Here is a 25,308-nt window from a genome sequence, read left to right as displayed (position 1 = left end):
TTTCTCTTCTCTAATGGCACAGATACAGCTGGTAGCATCACATAACGTTTCTATATCCTATTCCCTGACACAGTAACGTTCCTGACCAGTCTCCCAGATAGCCAGGACCAGCAAGCCTTACTTCTGGACCTATTTCTGACCACAGTTCTTGAGGATTGTGTAACAAATACTCATTGCCCTCTCTGGAAGCTGATTATGCTGTGATAATGATAGACATCACCTTAAACTGTCAACCTCAAGTTGAAGAGCCATTGCTCAAAACAAGATACTACAATAATGCTGACTGGGATGCCATCAGAGATGCTCAATGGGGAAATGTCTTTTCTCTTCCTATGGAACAGTGCGCAAATGAAACCACTGAATGATTCAAAGCAGCAACTGAAGCACATGTTCCCACCAAGAAGGCTAACCAAGTTGCCCATCAGTTTGCCTCCAACTCTACTTTCAACCAAACAAACCATTCCATCTTTGTGGACAGAAGCCACACTAAATGATCTGAAAATCAACCCTTCTCAAGTACATAATATCATAAAAAACTTAGATACCTCAAAAACATGTGGATCTGATCTCATCAATAAAAAAAATGCTCTGCCGATGTTGTTCCAGTTCTTTCTAAACTTTTCAATGAATGCCTTAACGAATTTTGTTTCCCTAACTGTGGATAAACTGCTTCTGTGGGACAAATTTACAAGAATTCTGGTGAAAGAACTGATCCATTAAATTATCACTCCATAGCCTCCTCCTTCTTTTTGCCAAAATCGGAGTCCTTAATTAATCAAGCTCTAGTCCACTATCTCAAAACTGCTAAACTTTGTCCAACCAACATTATGGATTTAGGCAAGAACGTTCTACGGCAGATATCCTAACTAATCTCTAGACGTATATACAATGCACTGGATAAGATAGGGGAGGCTAGGGCAGTAGCCTTAGATATAGTCAAGGCCTTTGACAGGATATGGCACGATGGCCTTCTCATGAAAATCAGATCATATGCTATTACTGGACAAATACTTAACATAATTTAATACTTTTTAAATAAGAGAAGAATCCAAGTTGTCCTCTATTGTCATACATCAAAACAATAGGATATAGATGTGGATGTACCTCAGGGGTCGATTCTTGGACCTTTATTATTCCTAATATTTATAAATATGATAAAATTGTCTTTGAGGTGGGTATATTTGCTGACATTACCACACTCTATAAGAGACACAAGGGGAAAACAAATGAACACATATTCAAGGCAATGGTGGAAAACCTAGCGGAAGACCTCCAATCTGTAGTAGAATGGGAACAAAAATGGATGGTCACATTCCATGCTGCCAGGACTAAGCTTGTTTCCTTTAATAACAAGAAACCTTCTAAACCACCAATAGCCATAGCTAATGACATTACTTGAAAGTACTTTGTTCAAACTCCTCTGCTTAATATTTACATGGAACATAATTTGAACTATATATATAATATATTGAGGGTGTTGCCAAGGCTGCTGCAAAGAAAGTGGGCTCTCTCTTTGGTGCTAGAAAGTTACTTATGCCAGAGAGTGTCCTGTACCTCTACAAGGCCACCATTCACCCATGTATGGAGTATTGTTCCCGCATTTAGGCTGGTGCATCTGCTATTCGTCTCTCACTCTCAGCCAGGGTTCAAAAGAGAGTCACCAACCTAATTGGTTCCACACTGTCAGCTAGGCTTCAACCTCTGTTCCATTGATGAAATGTTGCATCCTTCTGCCTGTTTTACAAGTATTTTAATGGTAGGTGCTCTGACGAACTACAAGCCCTTGTACCCCCCCCCTCGATGTAAATACTCTGACAAACTGCAAAATGCCACCCCTACACAGTAGATATCCCATGATGCCAGAAAGCCTTCTACTCTAATAGTTTCTTTCATCAGACTGCTAGACTTTGGAATTCCCTTTTGGGTCCCTGCTTATCTGACTGTACTGACATTCAAAAGTTCAAGTGTAATATTAGCAGACATCTTGTTGCTAAACTCTCTACATAGTATTCCTGCAAATTATGTCCCAGATAGTAGCCCTCCTAACATAAAAGTGCCACTGTACCTTGTTTGGCGTGAAAATGCAATAAATTTTTTTTTAATTTGCTAGTATTAGGATTTTCTAGATTATGACACGTTAGACAGGATCGAGGTTATCAGGTAAAAAGTAGGATTTCTATAAAGTAAATTCTTTTAGTAACTTATATAAACAATAATTTAATTTATAAAACTCATTATGTATGTGTAGGTCTCCATTTCTTTCAAAATGCATCCTGATACACAAGTGTGCAGAGCATCGGGAGGCAGGTCAAAGGATTGCATTTTTTGTGAACCGCTATTTTATAGGTTTTTAGCCAGTAAAAATAGCTGATAAGGGGGTAAAAACTGAAAAAACTTGGAACTTACTTGCAGGCGTAAGTCAACTTAAAGTACTCTTGCACGCATATGCAAGTACACATGTATATGTTATAGTTGATTAATTTTTAACTATTTCTTATCTATCTGATGATAGCTCATACAGTAATGATGACGGCTGGAGCACTAGATGTTTTGGTTTTGATTTTAGCTGATGGCACCAAAGTCATACATTTTTTTAGTTTTGAAATTACTACTATAGATATATTTTAATTTATAGAATCAGTTCTTTATCAATTATTATGTATTATATTGTACCCAGTAGACTGGGTACAACAATATAATACATAATAATTGATAAAGAACTGATTCTATAATAATAAATATGAAATCTGCATAAATATATATATAATATTTAAGTGTATTTTACGACTGGGCAATGCCAGGCACCCAGTTAGTTAAAGTATAACAAATATTTGTTTCAAAACAATTCTTAAGAGAAAGAGTGGGGCCTAATAAATTGATGCTATTTAGTAGCAGGTAGTGTGACCATTTTTTATTTTTATGTGGAACAGCATTTATAAAGTTATACTGACATTTTGTAAAGAGAAAAAAATGTTCCTATTTTATTATATATAGAGATAAAAACTTTAAAATATTTTCTGTATTTTCATATTGAGACAACACAAGTGACAAAAGAATTATGTTATGAAAAAATATTTAAACATTTGTTTTTAAATAAATTTTATTGTGATACAATTCAAGTATAAAAAAAAATGAAAGAAAAAAATCGTGTCCTGGCTACACAATAATTATGTTTTATAAATATTTTGAATTTCATATTTCAAGAAAATGTTGTGAAACAACTTTTAAAAGTTTTTGTTACTTTTATGTTGCTAAAATAAAAAGAATTGTTTTTTAAGTAATATTTTTTATGAATATTTCAATTTTTTTTATTTTATAATTCACTAAAAGACTGGATGCTTTTCCAGATTAACCCCTGTACAGAATATTAAAAAGAAAATAGTACAAAAACGATGTACTTTCCTGTTAGGGTAAAAAAATACAATGCATCAAACTTTGTGACAAGTCATCCAGTATTTATATTTTAAAAGATAAAATAATTCAAGTTTAAATTAAAGGATTTTTTAAAATCCATTCTCTGAAAGACAACAGAAGTATGATACAAGATAAAAACTATGATTTCATTGAAATAAAGATAAAGTAAGATCATTTTTCTTAAATAGAGTTTCAATCTAACTTAAACATTGTAATAATATTGGCTAGAAAACGTTTCCCAATAAAAATTGAGTTTTTTTTACAAATAAAAATACAGGACGAATTTCAACAAAATTGTGTGTAGTTTTTTTTTTTTTTTTTAATCTAACATTATAAAGTTTGTGTGGTATTTTCTTTATACCGATGATATTTCATATAGGGTTTAATCTAGAAAACCACTTATCATAATACATTGTTTCTGTTCCATTTTTTGTATTGCTTATGCCAACATATTCCTACTTATATATATAAAAAGGTACTTTGTGTGCCTACGTGTGCGAGTTTGTTCACTATGGACTCTGAAACAACTGGGCTGATCTTTTTGAAATTTCACAGAAATATACTTTATGTGTCTTAGATAGGTTTTGTATCAGAATGCTTCCAATAAGTATTAAAAATCGATAATTGAAAAAATCCAATTAAAGAAGAAACAGTCCGATTTTGACTAAAGTTAACACTCTTATACAGTCTAACAGCACAAGTGTACTTGAGAAGTTTTATCATGACACAAGCAGAAGGACCCAGCGTATAAAATCAGTAGTTTCTTTGATAAGACAGGTGTGTTTGAAATTAATGTTCCTGTTTAGAGCACAATTAAACCATGATACTTGACTTTTGTATTTAAAACTTTAATTCAAGTCATTATCTATATAAACAAAAAATGTGTCTGTGTGAAAATATTTAACCGATAAACTGTTAAACTATTGACCATATAACACTGAAATTAACAGGAAATAGTAATCATACACCAAGGATGTAAACAGCATACAGAAATATGTCAGCAAGTTGAAATGCAAATGGTAAATTTTTACTTACTTTCTACCTGAACAATCACCTTTAAAATAATGACTTCAACAAATTTTCGGGTTTGCTGAAAATAAATATTGCATTTAAACTTTTCACAAATAGTTTTTCGGATATTAAGCAATGTAATTCCTTACACGTTATGTGGAAACTTTCTCCACTGAAAGGTAGAGGTTAACAAGGATTTTGCAACAATGGTTTGTTGCGACCTATGACAAGGTAAAAATTGTAGAACCTTGTCGATCTGGTAATAAAGGTAACAATTCAATTTCCTTCAACTCCAATCCTAAACTGAAATCACAACCAAAATTCAGTTCACTCCATCCCTCTTATAATCAATTAGCCAATCAAATAAGTTAAACGTAACAACTACCAATATAAAAAGAGTCATCATCCACACCAAGGATTTCTGCTGCCACTCTTCCTGAGAGTCGCAGGTAAGTGCTTCAAGTTTTCTCAATAGTTATAAGTGGTGGTAACCGTTGTTGTATGCACAAACGCACGCATATTTTTGGCATGCATTTCAACTTGCCGACATATTTCTATTACTTTTGCGCATGCGTAAATTAATTCATAGCTTGAAGCGATTTTATTTTAAATCTTATATATTTGTCAATCGCTCAAATGATAGGGAACATGGTTAGAGTGCTAAATCTTTTGAACACAGTTGGAGCGCTAGGTGTATCAGAATTTTTGTAGGAATTTTTGGCACCCCTAACACGAAACTGCGAATAAAATATAAAAATCTCGTAATTTCTCTGTTAAAAGTGGGTTATTTATTTTCTTTATGGATTATACTTCCAAAATAAACTATTAAAGTTGTTTTAAAAGTAATAGAAATATTTTTTTTTTAAATAGTAATAAATTTTCCGAACTCAATATTTTTCAATTTTTAAACTTTAAAAATCTATCAAAATTTTTCTGTTGATTCTAGTTTTACAATATTTTCAGGGTCAATGTGAAATTTTATGTTCTTTCCAATAAACCGAATATAATATTTTAGACAAACGTTTTTTTTTTTATTCACGCCCCCCCCCCATTTTCAAGTTTCTATTAAAAAGTAAATTAATTTACTCACAAATTAAAGAGAAAAGGTCAATAAATAATATATTCAAATTTAAAACAAAAAAAACGTAGTGTTTTTTAGAATTTTAGCTGTAAATTTTTAAGTTTAAAACCTTTTTTTTTAAACCACGTTATTTGTTTTTTCTTTTTTAATGGAACCTGGGTCCTTGCTCCTTTAATTGAAAAAAAATTAGGGCTTGAATTACATTTTTCGAGGAGTTATAAGCTTGGAAAGACAGGGGGTCGAATAATTCACGCCTCTCATTTTGAAATGTCTATTAAAAAGTAAATAATTAATTTATGTACCAAAGTCTTATATATCACAAATTGAAGAGAAAAGGTCAATAAATAATATATTCAAATTTAAAACAAAAAAAAAAAAAGAACTGTTTTTTAGAAATTTACCTGTAAAGTCCGAAGTTTAAAACCTTTTTAAAAAAAAAAAAACGTTTTTTTTTTTGTTTTGTTTTTTTTAATGAAACCTTGGTCCTTGCTCTTTTAATTGAAAAAAAAAATTAGAGCTTGAATTACATTTTTCGAGGAGTTATAAGCTTGGGAAAATGGGGTGGAATTATTCACTATTTTCACGAAATTTCTGACACACCTATTGGAGCGCTAACTTTTGAAATCAATACTATATATTAGGTAAAATATAATATTCAATAGAGAATTAGCCCGGTAATAATAAATCTGAAATCTGCATTAAGTAAAATATATTTAACCATATTTTATGCTGGTCAAGATAAAATAAGTGATCACATTATACAATAAGACTTATTCTTCTAAAATCCGTATTCCTTAAATAACCACTAAAAGTAGAGCCGGGTGTTTAATGCTAACTAAAAAAGCATAACTATAAAATTATATTGAGAAATCCCACATCAATTTGTATAATGTGATCACTCATTTTATCTGGTTACCCCTTCTACCCTTGGCAATGATATAATCCTATAGTTTGGTTTTAATATGAAAAAGATAATGATACTTTCGGAGATATTCTTGGTCTGATGATGTGATTATTTTCCCTAGCAGGGTGGTCACTGAAACATATTTGCATATGTGTAGCCACTAGTTTTCATATTCAACATATTCATATCGCTCTGTCTAAACATTGAGCACTCTTTGGAAACACATTGGGTGTGTTTTTTTTTTGTTTTTTGTTTTTTTAACTAAACAATACTACCGATAATATATATATATATAGTAATTTATAAAATATACACGCCATATATATTTTATAAATTACTAACTAGGTCTACCTACGTATTGAGCACTTTTGAAGTAAATACTTAAAGTTTACGCATAAATCTATACTTTCGTATATTAATTTTATGTGAGTAAATTAAGTAGTTATATTATATATATATATATATATATATATATATATATATACACACACACACACACACACACATCCTCCGTTTTCAGATGTTTTCTACTTTTTCCTGTCACTCTCAAGGAACAACGGAGTCCAGTGACAATGTCCCTAAGAAAAACAAAATCACTTTTTATTTCCAACAAAATAAAATATGTGATCTTTTTTAAGTAAGAAGTAAAACACATCTAGCAAATGTCATCTACATTCCACATAGAAAAAAAAATGTTTACTCACGAGAAAAGCAGATAGCAAGCTGCTGAACCTAAAGAGGCACGGATGGTTTTACGGGGTTTAACGTGAGAAGATACTCACGCTAAATAGAGACTTTTAGTGATCACGCTTGATGAATATACAGGCAGAGCTAAAACAATTATCCGCTCTATAGAGCCACATTTTCGAATCTGTTTCACGTTCTGTTTATATTAATTTATTTATTTATGAAATTCGTCGAAATGTATCAATTTATAAAATACTTTTATCAATTAAAATTGATAAAATACATTTAGTAACTAATAAAAACATTTTTTAAATCATTTTATTACGAATTACGAATTTTATAAGACTTGCTATGCCTCCGATCAGTGTTGCCAATTTAGCGGTTTTCCTGCTAGATCTGGAAAGTTTGTTTGCAATCTAGCGGGTAAAATTTTGATCTAGTGGCTAGCGTTTTTTTTTTCTAGAAAATCTGAAGATATTTGATACTCGCAACCTCACAATTTCAGATTTAAAAAAAAATAAAGAAAAGCGCTTCAAAATACTTTAAAACATAAACTAAACTTATTCAGGTAGGTAAAAAAAAGTAGCATTTATTGTCTTTGGTAACAATTATTTATTGATTAATTGTTTGGATTTTTTTTCACCATTTTTTTGGTTAACCATTCTTAAAACTCGCTATAAAATCGATTTTTCCTACTACATTTTATTAGCGATGGGGACGTTCCAGCATCTCTTGTTTCTTTTTATAAAAATTTTTCTTTTTAAATATCAAATATTTATTCACTTGGTAAAACCATAGAAAAGTTGACAGTCGGAATTAAAAAAACAACAACAGCAAAAAAGCTTATACAAAACACAGTAGAATTTAATTATCTACTTTTAATGTGCTAAAGCTAATTTTTTTTCTAATTTCAAGATATATTGTTCAAATTGGATTTTACACACTGAATAAAAAAAAAATGAAGAAATGCCCACTTATTGCTTAACAGATAGGGAGATTTAATTCTTGAAAAGTTTTAAACAAATGACTTATTGTACCACTCGCCCTAAGTTTGAGTTGCATTCCCAAATTGAGAGTTAGTCATAGTCATAGATGTTTTTTACAATTTTTTAAAGAATGAACTCCCCTAAGGAATAAGCAACAAGCAACCAGTTATTTGTTGCAAAGACAGCTTAAAGAAATGAAATCAAAAAGAGATTAAACACAGTTTCAGCACGTATAAAAGATACTTGATTTTACTGTGTTTGGTATAAGGTATTTGTTGATTTTTGTTATTATTTACAATTTCTGCACTTCAGTGAATGATTGTTGTTCCTACTTACCTGCCTCCCACAAGAGCCAACATTTATGATTTGTTGCAGGGCCGGTCGTCCGGGGACAATCTACCCAACAACTAACAAGGTAGACACGGGCAAAAAGTAAACAGAAAAAAAAAAAAAAAAGGCAAAGAAGAATAACAGACACAGGTTGTTTGGTTAAAAACGAGGGTTTGCCTTTTATTTGCAAAGGAAGTGAAAAATCGTATGATCTGGATGTTGGTCGCCTGGAAGGTTGCACATCACTGGAGACTAAGGTCTGGAGGTCTGGAACAGGTACTCTAGACATAGCGTGGTTCAGGGTTTCTCGCTGAGTCTGGAATGATCGGCTGGACCTCAGGGCGATCCAGAAACAAACGGTGGACACTGAGAATGATATGTTCAGTATTAAGGGACGTACGACACTGAGAGTGTAGAGTCAGTGTTAAGGAATGAGAACGGATGATCAGTGTTAGGGAACGGACAACACTGAGAATAGAGGATCAGTGTTAAGGAACGGACGGTTGTAGAGAGCCTGGTGCAAGCGAGGTTGCAGACTGGAGGAACAAGGTGTGAGCGAGGTAGCAGCCGGAGGAGCGAGGTGCAAGTGAGGTTGCAGGTTGGAGGAGCGAGGTGCAGGCGAGGTTGCAGGAAAGCTGCAGGAGGAAGCTGGAGGCGCTGGAGCGAGCTGGAAGCACCAAGGGCTGGAAGACTGCAGGAATGAGCAGGAACCCGCTAGAGTGGGCTAGAAGCGCTGGAGACTGGGAGTGAAGTTCGCTGTTGGTGGGTCTCAGGAAGCAAGCACATTAGTGAAAAAACTTTGTTTAGCCCTGATATGGGCTGTTTGAACTGCTTTTGAGATGGCTGCTGATGCTGCTGGAATCCTTCGGTGCTGGTGGATTCAGTCAACGTTACTGGTAGTGTCAGTCATTGCTTTGGGAGCCTACTCCCTCCGGCCGAAACTTAGTGTATTTATTTGCTACCACACTCAGCAAATTAAGCACAAGGTCGTTTTTTAACATGGAGAGTGAAGGGGGGGGACCAGTTCCCCCGAGAAGGAACTGGATAGTGACAATTGGTATGAAGGGTTTCCCCTACATTGACCAATAACTGATTGGTACAAGACCAATGGTCTTATATGAGAGGTTTACCCCACATATAGTCTTTGAGATTCATGCTCAGCCCCCGCAGGGACCGGGTGAAACTTAGTTGGATTTATTTGTTTCCCCACTGAGCAAATTAGGCACAAGGCCGTTTTTTAATGTGGAGAGTGAAGGGGAAATAAGGACCAACTCCCCGGGGAGTAGGGGAGCTGGATAGTGACAATTGGTATGAAGGGTTGCCCCTACATTGACCAAGGTCTTATATGTGGGGTTGCCCCCACAAATGATCTTTGAGATCATGCCCAGCCCTCGCAGGGACAGGGTGAAACTTAATTGACTGGGCCGAAATGGGCTGTATTCATGTCGCCAACAGGGCATTAGAGGCATTGCTCCCAATAAGACAAACAAACAACACTAATTAATTCTAGAACGAAATTTATGCAATCAAAAGTAGATTGTGAGTTTGTTGATTCCATTTAAATTCATTTCGTCTAAAAACAAAAATGTAATTCCCTGTTTTATTGGCGTTTTGTTGATGTATTTGAATTCTGACATGCGTAGCAAAATCAATGATGAAAAGAGAAAGGGAATGTCAATGTCTTCACTGAACCTGGATATGTTTATACGTTTAGCTAGTGTTAGCCAATCATGTCCTTTGTTTAAGTGAAGAGAAACAGCAGGCGCGAAGAGAGAAAGAAAAAAATGGAGGCAGTGATTTGAAACCGCGACAGATTTATCTAATTTTACTAATTTTTTCAACGTTTATTATCACATTTAATTGTCAGCGTTAACCACCTTTTCTAAGATGCAGCATATGTTAACACCTCAGTGAAGTTTATTGTGTTAATTTTGAACAACATTAAAAATAGAAAGCTTTTCATGTGTGAAAAAAAAATTATTTGCCTTTCTACAATGGCAAAGTTAGACACTAGATCGGTTTTTAATGTAGTGAAAACCCACTACCTCCCCAAAAGAGGCACTCGGGATTGAAAAAACATTTTTGTAATCCTTAATCTTAAAGGATTTTACTTTCATTGAGAAAAGACAAAAAAGATAAAATATAGTATCAGAACAGATACTATACTTGAACGTTAATTTTACTTGGTAAAGTAAAAAATAATACAAATAAGCAGAGATATTGTAAAATTGGTAAATATTTAAATCATAAAGTTTTTTCATTTTTAAAATATTTAGAGCAGACAAAAATATAATCGTCTGTTAACGGTAGTGGGCATGAAAAGTGCTGTGCAATTTAATGTAAAGTAATACCCTCATTTCTAGGCGTTTGTAAATGTTTAGGACTCAAGACTGTTAGGCATTTTGTTTTGCTATGAGAGATAAATTCTGCATGTTTTACTTTTTAAGGTGATTTCATGTGGTTTTACGAAATTGCAAGTCAGACTTAGGGTTAGACAAATATTAAAGATTAGTTACCTGTCCTAAAAAGTTTGAATGTTCTAGAAATGAGTGATCATTTTGATAAAAATTGATATGAAAAAAAATGATCCCCCACTTTACATTCTAAAATATTTTTTCAGAATATTCATGCCTAAAAAAGCAGAATATTCATGACTAAAAAAGCAGAATCTCATTTTCTGGAGAGGAATAATTAGGGGACATCATATGCTTTTAAATATAGAGCTAATTTATTTTTTAAATTGACAAACTTCTTAATGTTTTCCCTTTATAAAGTTTTTTTTTTATCTTATGTTATTTTTCCATTTATACACTTGTGCCATTTTTACCTACCCTTCCAATCTCCCCTTCAGAATGGTTCTAAAATCTATCAATTTACTTTTATATTTGGTGCATGCGTTTTGTGGATTCCTTTTTAAATCTTTGTATTTTGCAAATATTAATTTTTCTGATATTTGTGCTAATATTTAATGTTTAGCTACACCATTATTGTGATGTTTAATTCATAATATATTTCAATTTAACTTTTATTATAAACAGTGTTTGCTTTTATGATGTGTTTCTTGCAAAACAAAATGTACACTCTCCGAAAAACAGATAAAACTAGCTGATAAAATTTGAAAGCCTTCTGGGGAGCTAACCGCTTCAATATCATTCTCAAATTATATAGTGAGAAAACACGGAATATTTTATATATTCATATTTTTATGAGTTAAAATATAGTGATTTTCTTTTTTGGAGATTTTTGGCTTCGAATTAGCGGTTTAAAAGTTAAAAATACAGCGTTTTTCTGGAGATTTTTCAAATCACATTTGGCAACACTGCCGGCCATTCATCTAATCCTATCCGACCCATTATCTTCTTCTAGAATACTTATTTAAATCTTGTGTACATGATTAAGCGAAAGTTACATTATTATTCCTATTTACTTACTTCTCCACAAGGGTAAAGTTAGACACCAAGGTCGTTTTTTAATGTGCAGAAAGGAACAAAAATGATTATTGCCAATAGAAATTTGACACCAATTGTAATACAGCTGCTGCAGTGCACTGCTGCACTGCTGCTGCAGTAGGTGTATCAGAATTTTTGTAGGAATTTTTGACACCCGTAACACGAAACTGCGAATAAAATATCCAAAAACTCGTAATTTCTCCTTTAAAAGTGGGTTCTTTATTTTCTTTATGGATTATACTTCCAAAATAAACTATTAAAGTTGTATAAAAAGTAATACAAATATTTTTTTTTTTATTTTTAAAAAACTAATGGAATTAATTGATTTTACGAGTTCAGTATTTTTCAATTTTTAAACTTTAAAAATCTATCAAAATTTTTCTATTGATTCTATTTTTACGATATTTTCAGGGTCAATGTGAAATTTTATGCTCTTTCCAATAAACCGAATATAATATTTTAGACAAACGTTTTATTTAAATTCACGCCTTCCCCCCCCCCATTTTCAAATGTCTATTAAAAAGTAAATAATTAATTTACTCACCAAAGTTTTATATATCACAAATTGAAGATAAAAGATCAATAAATAATATATTCAAATTCAAAACAAAAAAAGTAGTGTTTTTAGAAATTTACCTGTGAAGTCCGATGTTTAAAACCTTTTTTTTAACAAACCACGTTGTTTGTTTTTTTTTCCTTTTTTTTTTTTTTAATGAAACCTTGGTCCTTGCTCCTTTAATTGAAAAAAAAAATTAAGGTTTGAATTACATTTTTCGAGTAGTTATAAGCTTGGAAAGACAGGGGGTCGAATTAATTCACGCCTTCCATTTGAAATGTCTATGTGTTTTTTAGAAATTTACCTGTAAATCCGAAGTTTAAAACCTTTTTGTTCACGTTTTTTTTTTTTTAAATGAAACCTTGCTCCTTTAATTGGAAAAAAAAATTAGGGCTTGAATTACATTTTTCGAGGAGTTATAAGTTTGGAAAGAGAGGGGTGGAATTATTCAATATTAGTCTTGCAGAATCTGGAACCGTGTGTGCCATGCTTAAGCAGAGAACACAAACTCCAACTTGGCACCTCTACGCATGCACATACTCACTATCTTTATCCATCTTTGGTCAAAGGCCTCAGAGTATAATTTTGTCCTATCACATCTGATCTTTATCTTCAGCTGGTGCTTGAAGAAGGGGACCAGATCCTGATCAGCAAAAGATCCATGCTTCCACGCTTCTCTTGCATTTTTGACCTCCATATCACCATTCTGCCCACAGCCAGAATTGCAAGAAACACCATTTGTCTCTCCCGGTCCCACGGTGGCTCTGTCCTTTAGATGACATAGGACACGTCCAGCAGGCGAGGCTGCTCGGGATCGATGCGAGCCGTCACCTCATTGACATACACCCAGTACCATCTGAGTCAACTGCAATCAAAGAACGCATCTTCCGGCGTTTCCTTGGCTGGGGTCCTACAATGGGGAAACTGCGCAATGCCACCAACGTCTAGGGGGTAGGCCAGTTTAAGTGCCTGGTACAGTGACGGGTTTACCAGAATTGGAACCCTTCCCTTGCATTGGGTCGAAAGTTCCTCTAGGGAAGGGTGTGATGAAACTAAAGATCGACGTGTAAATATAATGCGATAAAAATTTTTTATTATTATTAGTAAATAATGAACCATTTCGAATTAAAATATATTTAGTATTATGCATGTAATCTGAAAAAAAACCCCCCAAAACAGTAACACGCTTGAAGTATATAAATATGCCACAAGAATCGTAATTTTCATAAAATGGAGTCTTATGGCATACACATATGTTCTTTTTGTTTTGCTCGAGATAAAAAAGGTTATTGTCCAAAATTTCTCCTACAGTACTCGGCCATGTGTTGCTGTGGCTTAGTGGAAATGAAAAAAAAATGGTGAGGGTTGCAGAAATGCTCCTTTTCCTCTGAAATCCACAAAAGACATCTGTTTTTTCTTTTATAACGTTAATCTCATCGATTACAAATGTAACACTGAGTTTAAAAAAAGGAAATTTTTTTTTTATATTATTTTTATGTTTGAGTTTTATGTTTTTCTGGTAAATCTGACAATCACCACAAAAAAAAATAAATACTTTGCACCCATCAAACTTAAATCAAACTTAAAAACTGAAACTTGAAATGAAATAAAACGTCATTTATTTATTTATTTGTTTAACTATTTTTTTAATTTTTAATTTTTAATTCTTATTTTATTTTATTTTTTCTTACACAGGAGTCAACACTTATCAAGGACCAGAGGCCACTCGAGGATAAGGGTTAATAAGTGTACATTAGCCAATGTGATTATAGCGTAGTAAACATAAGTAGTGGAAATTTCGTCAAATTAAGTATAAAACTATTTTTTAATTGTTGCCAGGTTTAAGTTTTAAAGATGATTGGTTGGATTATGTGACTTTTTTTTCTTTTTGTTCTTTTTTTACACAGGCATCAACACATTATCAAGGCCAAGAGGCCACTCGAGGATAATGGTTAAGGAGTGTACAGTAGAAATTGGACAATATAGTAATCAATTCGGTAAATTTGTTAACTTATATGGAACGGCTCATCAAGAACTTGTTTACGTTAGACTTGAAAACAACCATATTGTAGTCAGCTGGAAAGCAGGAAAACAGAAGACAATTCCACAGGCGTGCAGTTCTAAAAAAGAAGCTTTGTTCATGGAATCTACGTTTAGGTTTAGGCACAGCTAAAGAGTGGGGGGAATTATTGATAGTGTTTTCAGCTAGACGAGTGTTTCTTGTGAAAGTTTGGCGAGGGGGGACCATAGACTGAAGCTCAGTCAAACACTTTGCATGAAAATAACGATACATTGGAGACAAACTCGCAACATCTCTTCTGTGAGATAGAGGTTGCATGGAAGAGAAAAGGACATCTCCTACGAGGCTACGAAGTCTATTTTGAACTCTATCAAGGCAGGACAAGTCCTTTCTAGCAGCTCCTGCCCAGATGTGGCAACAGAATTCCATCCTTGGACGTACCTGGCTCTTATATAGATAGAGAATTGCATCAGCAGGGAGATATTTACTGGATCGATAGAAAGATCCCACTATTTTTCCAGCGGCCTTAGCAACAGATTTGATGTATGTGTTCCATTTAAGATCAGGAGTAATGGTCAAGCCCAGAAGCTTGTCAAAACTTGAGGCCTCCTGGAGACGAGAGCCATTCATTTCAATTGATGTCAAATGTGGATCAGAGTGTTGATGATGTAAAGAGAGAAGCTTGGTTTTAGATGCATTAAAAGTAACCAACCACTCCTTTCCCCATTGTACCACGTGCTCAAGATCAGAGAAGAGAGAATCGGAGAAAACTTGGTCGTTTACTGTTTTAGATGTGCTACCATAAATGGTAGTGTCATCAGCATAAATGTCTACAAATGATGTAAGGATGTGATTTGGAAGATCATTAATGTAGATCAGGAAAAGAGTTGGGCCCAGGATGGACCCCTGAGGGACACCAGCATTAATACTGTGAGCTTCTGATTTTCGCCCCTCAACTACTACTCTTATGAACCTATCAGAAAGAAATGATTTAATAATTGAGAAGACATTTCCAGCTATACCATAGCTAGAGATCTTGTGAAGTAAACCTTTATGCCACACCCTATCAAAGGCCTTAGATATGTCAAGAGCAATTGCCCTAGAAAGTTACCTCCGTCGAGAGATTTGCTAATCCTATGAGATATAACTGTAAGCACATCTGCTGTAGATCTAGCAGAACGGAAACCATATTGAGTGTCACTAAGAAGGTTATTTTTGTTTAGATGGTTGATTACTTCTGTATTTAACACAGATTCCAGCAACTTACTCATGACACACAGGAGACTTATTGGCCTGTACTGAGAGGGGGATGAGCGATCACCTGAATTCTTAAATACAGGGCATACTGATGAGATTTTCCAGTGTGATGAGAAGCTATTCTCCTTAAGACAACGTTTAAACAGTTTTGTAAGTATGGGCGCTAATTCTGGTTGAAGTTTTTTGAGTACTATAATTGGAATACCGTCAGGGCCTGTTGCTTTACTGGAATCAAGGTTTTTGATTAGCTTGGCGACATCATGTACAGATATATGTATGCCACATAGCGTGTTTTCTGATACAGGAGGAAATATTGGGGATTGGCGGCCTTGGTCGCAAAGGGTAGAATTAGCCACAAAGTTCTTGGCGAAGAGTTTGGCTTTTTCTGATGCTGACGAGATTACCTCAGGTCCATTTATGATAGTTGGGATAGAGCACACGCTTCTGTTCAGGATTCTGTTTGCTATTTGCCAAAACTGGTTGGAACCAAGCTACTGCTCAGCTACTGCTCAGCTACTGCTCAGCTACTGCTCAGCTACTTTGGACTTGACGGACTGAGCATACAACTCTTTATTACTTTCTTACAATGTATACTAGCAGTCCTGAAAGCAGCTTTAGTTTCCATACATCTATTATGTTGGAAGCAGTGGAAAAAATGATTTCTGTGCGCAATGGCAGCAGCACATTCTGGAGAGAACCATGGCTGGCTGTTAGGTTTTTGTTGGAACTTTTTCAAGGGTATGAAACAGTGTATACCTACAATTAACCATTCCGTCAGGTCTGATATTATAGAGGACACATCCTTTTTAAAATGGAACGCAGAGGTAGATCCGATATAAATGTACGGAAGCTATCCCAGTCAGCCTTAGTGTATCGATATACTGTACGATGAAGAGGTACATCTGGGGACTTATTACATTTCATTTTTATCTTAATTGATACAACAGAGTGGTCGGAAGATCCAAGAGGAGACAGAACAGAAACTGAACATAGTTCAGGGCAAGTTGTGAGAAAAAGGTCTAGTAGACTCGCATACTGGCCATCATTGTTGGGCACACGGGTGGGTTCGTGAACAATCTGAGTGAGGTCATAAAGCAATGGAGAAATCATGACAGAACCTTCCCTCATCATCCCCTTGTTTGAGTGAGTTGTGAACATTGAAGTCTCCACATACGTGAATGTTAGTTGCTGCACTTTTCTTTATTTAGGAAAGAATGAATCATTATTTTGTGATCCTTGTTATTTCCAGTATTTTTTTCATGCGTACTTGCTCGAATTACTATTTCGGGTTCTCCTGACTGACCCTTGCATCGCCCAATTTTTAGTCTGATAAAATTTTAATCACGTGATTATGGTGTAGCGAAAATAAAATAAACCATTCATTTAATCGTCGCTTGTTATGGATTTAGCTGAATACGATATTGAAAATCACTTTATTAGTACTTGTGCACTTATGTTACCGTGGTGACGGGTGTTTTGTAACTATTCTGTACCTTCACCTAACAATTTAATAAACCAAAAAAGATATTGTAAAGCTTGAATTTACATATAGAGATAATCATTTTATTATATATATTTGGGGGGGGGAGTGACCTAGCGAAATAAAGGACCGTTTGAATAAATGCGCAAGGATTTAAGTTCGTAATTATAAAAAAAATCAGGTAAAACTTGCGATTGTTATAAAAATGGAACAGAAATTTAAATTTCATTCGTTTTAACCTTTTTTTTTTATTGTACTCCCAAAAATGAAAGTAATCGAAAGAATAACATTCAACAATCGCTCGCTCCCTCCCTGTCTCTCTCTCTCTCTCTCTCTCTCTCTCTCTATATATATATATATATATATATATATATATATATATATATATACCAAAAATTTTTTTATAAAAATAAAATTTTACAAACAAAATCGAAATACTTTAATTTTTAAACGCAAGAAAGTCAATTTGGTATACCTTTTTGGTATTTTTTTTTTTTTTACATAAGTTATTCACATTCGAAATGCCGACTTTCATAGGTTTTCAGGTATACATACAATTAATAAACATCCCAACCTCGCTATCTTAAGAATGGCTTTCAGAATAGACACCCCCAATATCTCCATGTTAAGAACAGCTTTCTGAGTAGACACCTCCAGCCTTGTCAGCATACCTTTAAACCTACAAAAGTTGAAATGTCGAATGTGAACTCTCTTCCGTTTGCCTGTTTCCCACCTGACTACAACTTGGATGTCTTCAAGTCCAACATAAACAAATTCCTGATAAACCACCCCCTTAAGTAAGACAATCTCCAATACTAACGATTACTACGATAGTATCTCATTGATTACTGTACACACAATAACCCTTATCCCCGAGTGGCTTCCGGGCCTTGATAAGTGATGACCTCCATGTAAAAAAAAAAAAAAACGAGTTGGGCGTAATGTAAAAATGTACCGACTTTAAAACTGGAGAACATTTAAATTTTTGTGCCATTTTTACAACCACCATATCATTTTATTTTCAGTTATTCTGTACTTTCACCTAACAATTTAATAAACAAAAGACATTGTAAAACTTGAATTCAACATGAAACTACTATTAAAATAAAGCAATAACTCATGCGTGTCTAAGTTTATGCGGCTTAATAGTTTTATGGCACACACACGCACACACTCACCCCTCCACACACATGAACACACCCGCACATACACACATACACAAACACAGGCGCATTCAAGCAAAATAAAAAACCACACATGCACACTGGTATGTATGTGCATGTGGACATTTATGTGTAGAAGCACAAACATTACACAAGTTTATGTGGCCAATTAGTTTAATGGCACACACACATACACAAGCATATGCACGCATGTAAACAAAAACAAACACATGCACGTGTATGTGTGTAAACGTTTTCTTAAATATGTAAATACATGTGCAATGCGTTGTCGGTGTGTTTAATGTGATAAGAAATAAGCCAGAAGGTTTCTTTTTCATATAGCCCATATTGAAATACAACTGGGCGATCAGTTTTGAGGCTGATACCGTTAATCTAGAATGGAGTTCAGCCAATCAAATTCCAGTGAATACGTAAAGGGAGACATCATTATTTTGTAGATAAAAGTGGTAAGAGTATGCAATATGTATGAATTCAGTAGCCAGTTAATGACATTGTAGATGCAGGAAAGTTGGAAGAAGAATAAATTCATGTGGTGAAGAATGAGGTTGTAAGAGGACATGGAATAGGGGGTATAATTGGAACTACTTCCTCTCTAGGTTATGATGATGATGATGGTGGCGCTTCTAGGAATAAATGTAATGTTTTAATAATATGAATTAATGTGGCTAAAATGCCGTTCTATAGTTAAATAAGGTAATGGCTAATAGTGTAAACATAATAAATTTGTATGTGCCATCTGTTGTAAACCTACAGTATTTTGGTCCAGTTAGCGAAAAACGCCTCTTTTATTATATATAGGGATAAGAATAAAGAGAAATATAGCCATGATGAAACAAACATGTCAAATTTCAAAAATCACATCAATTGATCAAAAGTGTGCCATAAACTTACCTTCCCTCTACATGGAACATGATGTAACTTTAATATAAATTAACTTTTGTACCATTTAAAAGAAATCTAAAATAAACTAATAGTAATGTTTTAAAAAAATTTTCAGCATAGGAAAATATGGAAAACTACTCCAAATGCTTTTCATTCAAAAAATATTGTCGATATAAGAAGAGGTAACTGCATCAATGATCTCATTCTAGTTTAGAATGGCTTGAATTATCAAGGAGGCAACATTGAGCCCAAATCTTAGGCGACTGAGATAATATCTTTGCCCCTTAATCTCCACTGTTTGAGACAGCCAAAGGGACGTAGTGATATTTACTTGCAGATAGGCCTGGCGTAAGTATAGCACTGTAATGCTTGAGCATTGTTGTCACCATTCTCTTAATTTTTGTTGATTGTATATGCGTCAACATACTTGTTCAGCTCCTAATAATCCATAATAGGGCAAACTTCTGTTTATTTTCCAGCAGAATGATCATAAGAGATATTATACACTGTGGGAGTTCGAGCTATTCTTCCGAATATGGAAGTAGCCAACGACGTATTTATCCACAACTGTAGTTCCTGATGTAGTTCTCGAACTTGTGTAGGGGCTGGACACTACAAAAGTCTTTTCCTCAATGTAATTCTAGGATGCAGTCTGCCTCCAAGAAGTCTTGTCATATTCTGAATTGAAATCAGACTTGTTAATGGTGATGCCAGTACAATTTGGTAAATCACACTGCGGAAACACCTATCCGACACCAGTCACATACCGCATACCCCCCCCTGCTTGATTGTACCCATCCCAAGTAACAAATAAATAGTAGTAGGTTTCTGACTGCAACTAAAATTCCATAGTAATGGCAAGCTTTGCATCAATGCTAGCTTCCACCATAACAGTTCCACAGCACTTAAGTGCACCTCTGTCTGCTGTAAGCATGCTGGTTACCTTCCTTGTCTATGACTGACAACACGATTAGTGTTCTAGACTACCTGTGCATTCAGTGTCCACCAGTGGTTTACATAGTATTCCATGGATGTGGACAGTCACTACTGGTAATATGCCATTTACAAGGATTTGTTGTATAAGACTTTGTTTTAAATTGCCTAAAAGGACAGACAATAATACAAAAATAATGTTGATACAGTAAAGTAAGAGATATTTATACTTCTTAAAAGTTTATTTATTATTAACATTTGAAAATTAATAAAGCTAAAACAGTATGTGCTTTTTTTCTTTTAAAGAAATATTTACTTACATTTGAAAATTATGGGGAGGAATACAAAATTTAATTATGGCTAAATACAGGCCAATTAACATGATGATTAACAAAAAAAATGAAAATAAAGGTTAGCTAATTAGGTTTCGTTCCTCACGTAACCGAGCTAAATCGATGAAAAATTTGGTTAAAAAAGTAGTCATGAATATGGTGGGGAGGAAACAAAAAACAAAAAAATAATAAGCAGGGAAAAAATTACATAGAAATCAAATTAAGCCCTAAGAGATATTCTTTTTGCTTGCAAGAGGTCTCAATGACTTAATAAAAAATAGTTTCTAGAACTTTTAGATGACAGAGTGAATGCAACTTTCTCAAGATCGTAAACATGTCAGCACTGAAATTCGTGGCACACTGATGGTTATTTACCTTTAAGGATAAATAAGTATTTATTTATTTTTCAAAAAAATCTTTAAATGATATTTTTATGGTGAATTATTTTTCTTTCAACTGTATTATTTTTTAAGGCTTCATGGCAATATGTATTAATTTCTTTCAACTGTATTAATTTTTAACGCTTCATAGCAATATGCCTTGTTGGATGTGAACAAATGTAAAAAATGTTTTATTTCCAAACCAAAAATTTTCTTAGGCGTCCCTGGTGTATCAAAGAACCATTTTGATCTGTTTATTTATAACGTATGCTTATTAACAACTAACTGATTTTCTACACAAACCATGTAACTTGTTTTATTATCATAGATTTTTATTTAAACCATATTTAATTCATTCTCATGAATTATTATTATTTAAACCATGTTTCAGTGAAAAATCTTGTGAACGTACACGTGAAGAGCATGTATAAATCAAAGCTATGCTAGAACAATAAAGTAGCCGTATTTATAAACAAGAAGGTGCTAGCTATAAAAAAAACAAAACACAAAAAAATCTATAAGTCAAGTTTATAAAGATGATTATGTTTTTTCAGGAGTTTTCATTTTGTCGCTTTACATGTACAGTGTAACTTGTTATTAATTGTTTTGATTATTTTGCTACTTATGCAGAGAAGATACCGTGCTGAAATAATAAGATTATTATTTAGAAATCTATTCTTAACATGGGAAGGGGAATGTGTTTTGTACTTTAACCTAACAATTTAATAAACAAAAGATACCATAAGACTTTTAAATACTATAAAACAATCCATCCATCCAGCACGGCCACAGCCGAGATTGAACTCACTACATGAGTTTGTAGTGTAATTCGAATCTTGTCAGTAGCTGAATACTTGATGCTTTGCCAGAGCTATCAAGGGTATTTTTTTATTGTGACGCCATCACTAGATGGGGTGTTTACCACGGCCTAAGAGAGTCCCATCTACCCTAGACCACACCAGTTTCTCAACCTGGTATTTTACCTTGCGGTACATACAACGCCTCACCTTCTCAAATGGTCACCCATCTGGTACTGGCCAGGCTCAACGTTGCTTAACTTTGGTGATTTGATGAGAATCGGTGTGTCAACATGACTGTGTCATATAAAACAATAGCACAGCATTTTCTCTGCATAAACATCATTATTTCTTTTAAAAACATAGTTTTACTAAATAAAAAGTTTAGGGTAATGTTGAAATTAATTTCACTAAATAATTTACATGACTTAAATTGGAATTTCATTTATTTATTTATTTGTGTAAATAAGCTTTATTGAAAAGAAAATGGAGCTTATATTTTGGTTCTTCCATTTCGCTTGAGATCTCATTTCATGTTTTAAATCCTCTCATGTACGTAATATATATTAATATATATACGTATATGTGTGTGTGTGTGTGTGTGTGTGTGTGTGTATATATGATTATGTTATCAAAGGGTAAATCTTTAACAAAGCAAAACTTATCAAGATGAGAAAAGCTCAACACTATTAAGAAGAGCAAACAATAATATTGAGTGAAAGATGAGGAATAAAATTTATATATAACTTTATTATATAATCAAAACAATAAGAAATAGTAAAGGGGAAAATTAAGAAAAAAAATCTCTTTAGGGCATGACATTTTGAAGCCAAATGCTTCTCATCAGAAGAGGAGAAGAAAAACAAATATAGATTAACATTTAAATATAGAATGAGAATGAAGGAGTAGGATAATATGGCAAAAAGTAATTAAAAATAGGTACAACATATAAGGGTAAATCGGAAGGCTAGTATGTATGTAAGTAATATTTAAAAAAAAATATGGGCCACTATAAAATGATGGCAATCATTAAAATAGAGCCAATAATAAAAAAAAGATGAGAAATTGGTGAAAGAAGAGGAAGATAGAAAGAGTAAATAAGGGATACGGAAATACACATATAAACAGATAAAAAATAAAACGATCTGAAAATGAAGAAAATCGGACTAGAAAAACCTTCAAACGCTATTTTGTTCAGCTAAAGAAAATCAAAGAGCATAAAAAAAAAAAAAATGAATACAATCCAAGGGAAGTAATTCTACATATTTTTAAAAAAGATTATTTCCCTTGTAAATATCGAACATTTTAAATGCGTTATATTTTATTATGTTTCATTAATTTAGTTAGTAGTAATGCCATTCAACTAGTTCTTTTTATTATTATTATTATTATTATTATTATTATTATTATTATTATTATTATTATTATTATTAGAACATTCGAAATAAAATAAAAGTGTAGTATCTGCTAGGTTTCATGAGGCTATCTATCAAGGCATTACTTACTCTCGGAAGAGAAATGAATTTATTTTACATTTCCTTCTTTACGTGTATCTTTGTTCCAAATAAATAGCGCCTCTCTTTTTTTTAGGCAGTTTGATCTTCCCACATTAGACAATCAACATTGTGTACATAATTAAAAACATTCCAACAGGTAATTATAATAAAGTGATAAAAAAAAAATAAAAATAAAAATAAAAATAAAAATACTTTCAAGGGAAGTAACTCTAAATATTTTTAAATAGATTATTTCCCCCATGATATATTAAAATTTTCAAAAGTATTCTGATAACAGTGTGGAGAGTTATAGTAATAACTATCCACGGTTGACGTGTGCTTACTGCAGAAAAGCATTGGCGCTCGAACCTGAAACACTTCCGATACAAAAATAATATATGTGCAAATTTAGGCGTGTCAAAAGTTTTCTAGAAGTGTAAGCCATTTTGAATTTCAGATGGTTGGTTCGCTGTTACACACAAGTCCTGGTAGGTGACTTGTTTGTAGTAGACAGTTCCACAGAACAAAATATTCTTACCGTGTCGAAACCCGGGAAAGAATATGTGAAATTGCTCCAGAAAAAGTTTAATATTTATGAAGCAATTTTGGTTTCTGATTGGTTGGTAGCAGAACGTGAATTAATTTGATTTGTCAGTTCTTAGCAGCATCGTTTATAAATAGAATCGTCCGACTGTGTGGGATCATACCCCATTAAAAGGGCCAAAATATTGCAACAAGTTTGAATAATAAAAACAGATTTTTGTGCGACAGTTCTCTTTTGTTTTTTGGATGCTGTCTTGTTCGCATAAGTTCATTGTCGGTTGGGTGAAGAAGAAGAAGAAGAAGAAGAAGAAGAAGAAGAAGAAGAAGGTACTACTGCTGCGAGCGAGTCGTGGAAGAGAAAAGCTTTTTGTTTAGGCCAAGTACAACGATGAGAGTTCGTGCAGCGAATTGAGAGTTAAGAGAAGTTAGTAAGAAGGAGTTCCATCCTTTTTTTCTGCTTCCAAGCTATTTCAGTCGTTATTATGGCGAAGAGACGAGTCAGCAGTGATATGTTGAAATCATTTTCCAGTAAGGAAGATGTGGTGTGGCTGAAGAAATTGAGGTTGGTAGCGAGCTTCAGAAGGTGGATGATGTGGCAAACCTGCTTTCCTTGTATCCGGGGGGGGGGTTGCATTTGCCCTCTACGGAGACAGACGAGAGTGACTAACTGGACGTCGAGAAAACAGAGACTCGGTTAAAGGAAGCATTCACTGATAATGCATTCACAGCCTATAAGAAGTTGACAGTCGTTAGATGGGCTGGCAAGCAAGTGGACCTTTACACAAACAACATCAGATGGTTTGTTGGATTAGCCGGAAAGGCTTGCCAAACTAGTTTTATTACAGAATTCTCTGATGTGATTTGCATCAAGCTTCAGACATCAGAGGCATAAAAAATTGAGATTCTAACCATGTGAGACTTAATAGTGAGAATAAAGGTACTGATGTCGACAAGGGATCAAAGCCATCATGTGGTCATAACCATGAGTACACCTAGTGATAAATCTGCCTTTACTACCAGTGTAAACTGTTGCAGATGCGGCTGCAAGGGTCACATAGCGAGAGTGTTGGAGATGTGGAACCGATTGCTACCAATGAGAGTTTGGAAAACAAACAAGGGATGAGGCATCAGCACTAGCTTACTCCCCCAAGATGTAAATGTAGTGCTTTTGGAGATTATCATCTATGTTGATGAAATACGATGCTTGGTTGTGAATCGATATCGATCCTGAAAGATAACAAGGGTGGATGTAATGACTATTAGAGGTGTACCCCGTGCATGCCGTGGCAATGAAAGTGGTCACAATTTCCATAAAGCAAAGCAATTATGTCACGGTCAATATTCTGCTGGTGTGTGGTAAATCACTGCAGTTTTATATGTTGTTAGGGATCGCTGTGATAAAAGCATTGGGTAGTATCACTGGTAAACTGACAGAGGCAGTTTGAATTGGCGACAAGAAAGTCCCTGCATGTGTGGCCATCTCCATTGGTGAACCTGACTATATTGCCACATTTGATCATCAGAAATGGGCATGAATTATGGTATGGAAATGGGCAGATGAAAACACATCTGAAGGACTGTGCAAT

At 34.0% G+C, this 25,308-nt stretch overlaps 1 protein-coding gene across 3 annotated transcripts in view; it reads right to left on the bottom strand.

Annotated features, from left to right (window-relative positions):
• Positions 1–7,248, bottom strand: part of LOC145248954 (acyl-coenzyme A thioesterase 9, mitochondrial-like) — a 34,603-nt gene extending 27,355 nt beyond the window's left edge. For 2 of the 3 annotated variants that reach the window (XM_080110757.1, XM_080110756.1), the window contains exon 1: positions 7,115–7,239. The gene's annotated coding sequence lies outside the window, so the exon portion shown is untranslated. Of the gene's footprint in view, positions 1–7,114 lie in introns of all 3 variants that reach the window. The other variant, XM_080110755.1, reaches the window with a different exon arrangement.
• Positions 7,249–25,308: the final 18,060 nt, after the last annotated feature.

Source organism: Euprymna scolopes, chromosome 27 (assembly GCF_053919585.1).
Source record: "Euprymna scolopes isolate OS-2025 chromosome 27, ASM5391958v1, whole genome shotgun sequence".
NCBI classification, from domain to species: Eukaryota; Metazoa; Mollusca; class Cephalopoda; order Sepiida; family Sepiolidae; genus Euprymna; species Euprymna scolopes.
This window is presented reverse-complemented; position numbering and strand designations above follow the sequence as displayed.